This window comes from Zonotrichia albicollis, chromosome 1 (genome assembly GCF_047830755.1).
Source record: "Zonotrichia albicollis isolate bZonAlb1 chromosome 1, bZonAlb1.hap1, whole genome shotgun sequence".
Classification (NCBI taxonomy): Eukaryota; Metazoa; Chordata; class Aves; order Passeriformes; family Passerellidae; genus Zonotrichia; species Zonotrichia albicollis.
In genome coordinates this window covers 4,838,742-4,843,015 of record NC_133819.1, presented here as the reverse complement: position 1 = coordinate 4,843,015, position 4,274 = coordinate 4,838,742, and the positions used below count along the sequence as shown (strand labels likewise).

Below are 4,274 nucleotides of genomic sequence, written 5' to 3'. Positions count from 1 at the left end.
GGAATTGCTGAGCCAGTCTCACTGGATAACCAAGGAGGCAAAAGGTGTGTAAGTTAGAAGGGGTTTTATGGCTTAGAGTGAAGGATAAACCCACCTCAAACAAGAAGATGTTTTTACCAAGCAGAAAGATAGCACTGGCAAACAAGTCAGCAAAGCTGCAAGTAGAAAAAAGGTCTCAGAATTTTCCACTGCAAGAAAACTGAAAAACAACTTCTAGCTTAAACTGTAATGTACTAACTTTTAGTGATTGGAGAATAGTAACATGAATATGGTAATTATAGTAGTTATGATAGGCTGTAGGTAAAAGTTAAGGTATAGATTGGTTCTTCTGTATTAAGATGCTAAGCAAAGAAAAGTATAGAATGCATTGTCACGAAAACCAAAGGGTGTCCAGGGCTGCCTGCAGCTGGAGCTGACAGCTGTAGGCACAGGTTCTGTCATCCACAACCCTGGACTACTGTAACCTCTTGGATACAATAAACTGCATTTTGGAGAGCAGCCTGGAGTCCTGCATCCCTCATTTCAACTCTTACAGACCTGGGAATTCCAGTTAATGACCCCACAGTTTCAGCCTCTCACTGGGGTCATTGGCGTGGTGAGGGAAGCACTCATCTTCCTGCAGCTCCAAAATATGACTCTGTCCAGTGAAATGAAACAGCATCACCCATCCCTGTGGCTGAGCATCCTCCATGCAGGTGTCCAGGTCAGTGTCCATGCTCACACACATCCTTGGAAGTGTTTAAGGCTGGGTTTGTGGTGGCCCTGGACAGACTGATCTAATGGGTGTCATCCTTGTCCATGGTGGGGGGGTTGGAACTAGATGGTCTTTAAGGTCCCTTCCAACCCAAGCCCCTCTAGGATTCTATGATATTATTCCATAATTCTATAATTATGGGATATAAGTTAAGGCTCTTACACAACTGGAGCAGCTTCGGTGGGAAAATGAAGAAAAACCCTTGTTTTGCCCAGGGAATTTTCCTGGAGATGAGAGGGTGGATGAAAAATTCCTTTAAACAACAGGGAATTTTGCTTCCTCAGAGTGTGAAGACCAAGTCCATTCAGAAGTTTGAATTAGTAGCTGTAGAAGCAGCCATCTGGATGTTTCAGAAGTATGTCATTTTTCTCTACCATAAATATTTTTTTGACAAGAACAAAGGAAAATTAACAAAAGACACAACAGCAATATTTTGTCCAGCTCTGGTGGCGACATATTTCAAATTTTTCCCCTGACAGAGCATGTTTTAGCTACTAATTGCATTCCCATGTCCTTTCTAAGTGCCTTTTTTTTGGTCACCCGTGATACGAAGGCAGGAGATTAAGGTAGAAGACCAGCCCAGTTTTACCATGATGGCCAAATGTCATGGTTTGAGCCTGGCACAGAGCCAGTGCCCCCATGAAAATGCCTCACCCTGGTGTCTGCTGTGAGATGTGACCAGGAATAAGCAAAACAGGCTCCAATTTAAACATAAATAACACTTTATTACCTAAAGCTACAGGAAAAAATAGGAAAGACTATAAGGAAAAGAAAAAAAAAATTGAAAACCTTACAAAAACCACTTTTCCTCCTCCCCACTCCCTGACTTTCCCAATCCAATACATTCTCTCAAAAAACACCAACTGCCCAGCCCAGCACGACACTTTAGTATACTCAAACTGCAGTTCATGAAGAGGAAAGGAGTCCTTCTTGTTCCATAGGCTTCTCCTGGAAACACACTGAAATCCCGGATGCTTCCTTGTCACTTCGGCACCGCCCGGGGGAAAAAAGTCCTTCTGCCGCTTGTGACATGTTCCTTCCATGCCCAGTGCTCTCACCACCGAGACATGGATCAGAGCTGCTTTTAGGGTGGTCTTTCAAGGATGCCTTGTCTCACTCCAAAAAGGCACAGTCTCTGCTTTTGGGACAACTGTCCCCCCCATATTTTTCCAACCCCCTGGGGCCGGGGGGTCCTCACAAATGAACCCTCCTGGTTTTGAGGCACTGCCTCCCCCTAAATGCAGTCTGTGTCACAGGAACAACTGAGTCCATGGCTACAAGAAAAAGTCCAGCCAAAAGGCCACTCCAAATCATCTCTCCCCATCCAATCATCTCCACAATCTCCGGGCCAAGTCATCTCATCTCTCATCTCCCTTCTTATTCAGCTTCGAGGAGGATTAGCATTTTTGTAAGGCCCCAATCATGCAAGAAAGGGTTAAAAGTTTTCAGTCTCTGTCTGTCGGTCCCGGAACGGCTCCCACGCACGCTGCCCACACGCTGCCGCTGCGGCCGGGCAGTCTTCCTCCCCCTTCTCGCTGGCTGCTCTCCTGGGGGGGGGGGGGAGGGGGGGGGGCTGGCTGCCCGATGTCTCTTGGGGCTCCCCCACCCTTCCATCCTCGAAGCCCCCTCAACCCCCACCTCTGTCCAGGCCCCAGGCCTTACCGCATGGCTGGCCCCTCCCCCGCCCAGCAGCAGCGGGCCGGGCGGGGGAGAGAGATCTGAACTCCTCGCCCGACGATGTCCAAAAGAGGAAGTGCCAGGGCAGTGCCCTGCTTTTAACCCCTGTGTATTCTCGGAGGTGTGTCCAAACCCCACTGGCTACACCAGGTGTCAGTATGAAACCCAAAACCTTCATTGGTTTGACCACAGCTTCCCAGAATTCCCACTTCTTCCTGGTCAAACCATGACACCAAATCTACAGGCACTGCACATCAGCAGAACAGGATCTGCTCAGAAACAGCAATGTTTGCAAACAGATAAATACTTTCAGCAAAAGGAGAGGAGCTGAAGCAAGTTTGACCAGGGTTCCAGGTGTGAGCTGGTCAAGCCAGTGATTGTCGGTTTGCATGTCCAGAGCAGGAAGGAGGGGACAGAGGGAGATTTGTGAGGTAGTGAGCTTTGTTGTTTCCTAAAAGGTTTTTTCCAAGATTTTCTGCCCACGTCCACCATGTGGACAAAGTACAAGTGAGACCCAGCTCCACCTTGACTTTCCCTGTTAAACCCTACACTACTCCAGTGAAGAGATCATTTCTCACTCAGAAGCAGGTTAAAATATTCCTATAACTCCTGGTGTGGTTCAGGCAGTGTCTGAGCACCCTTTTCCATAGAGGTTATGGAGAAAGGTGGTCACTGCTCACACCAGTCTTGTGGAAGAGGCAGGTTGGGTTTTTTCTGAGTCAAACTTGTTTGGGGTCTGTGTTTGGGGGAATGACGTAGACATCATCCTGTTCTAGGGGAAAGGGCTGAATGCTGCAAAGAGTCAGGGAATTCCTCTGCTCCTATCACCAACCTCATGGGGTGGAAGAAGGCACTGATGACAATTTGTCTTGTAATCTCTGCTTTGGGAAGTCATGTCAGGGTAGCACTCCGTTAAAACCACCCCCAAGACCTTTCTGGAGGCTTTATTGCAATTTAGGAAGAGTTTTGGTCCAGTTCCCTGGGGGAATGAGGCTTCTGTGACTCTAGCACCTGTCTGTGCACATCTCAGACATGGCTTTTCCAAAAACTTTCAAACTCTGGAGCAATTTGGCCACCAGACCATAAGACACGAGGTTGCCATTAGCTCATGAATGCAGATGGGCAGGGAGAGGAGGAAACAAGAGGTAACACAAGCCCAGAGGCACCAGCAAAGAGCAGAGAAGCCTCCTGGGTGAGACACAAATGCTCTGGGGATGTTCCAGGCAGAGCTGGTGCCCCATGAGAGGTGATGGGGATACTCTCTCCACAAGGCAAAAAGCCTACACAAGACCTGAACAAACATCTTCCTCACTGAGGAAGAGAGAACCTGGCTGGCTGCTCATGTTGGTTTGGGTCTGAGTCCTTCAGGCTGGCCCCACAGGAGCTCTGCCCTCCTCCCTGCACAGGACAAGTGATTCATGTCACGAGAGGGGAAATGCAGGAGCAGAGCAGAAATGAATTACCCTCCTCTGCCGCAGGTCATTGAATTCATCCTCCCTCCAGGAGGCAAGTGCTTTTGCACACTAATTAGATAGTTCATCCTAATGGCAGCTGCATGATCTTTTTCCTTCCTTCTTTACAACTTTCAGCAAAATGGCATAAAACCTGATGGGTGTTTAAAAGGAAAAGAAGAAGCGCTACCCTGGAACAAACCCCGTACGGCTGAGACAGGGCAGTTGCAAAATCCCACAATGTGCTTGCTACAAGGGTTGTCTACTCTGTAGTGCTCTTCTCTGCTTGCTGCCTCCTCTGCCCTAGTTCCCAGACTTTGGGGTATAATTATAGAAAAACAGCGACTGAAGCTGGTTTTAAAAAGATGGTCTTTTTCCATGGGAAAAAAAAA

The 4,274-nt window shown here is 47.9% G+C and overlaps 1 long non-coding RNA gene across 1 annotated transcript; it reads right to left on the bottom strand.

Annotated features, from left to right (window-relative positions):
- Window positions 1-1,458: 1,458 nt before the first annotated feature.
- Window positions 1,459-2,658, bottom strand: LOC141730068 (uncharacterized). Its single transcript, XR_012581541.1, has 2 exons — window positions 2,417-2,658; window positions 1,459-2,301 (listed from the first exon to the last, which is right to left on the bottom strand). It is a non-coding gene; the product is annotated as an uncharacterized LOC141730068 (long non-coding RNA).
- Window positions 2,659-4,274: the final 1,616 nt, after the last annotated feature.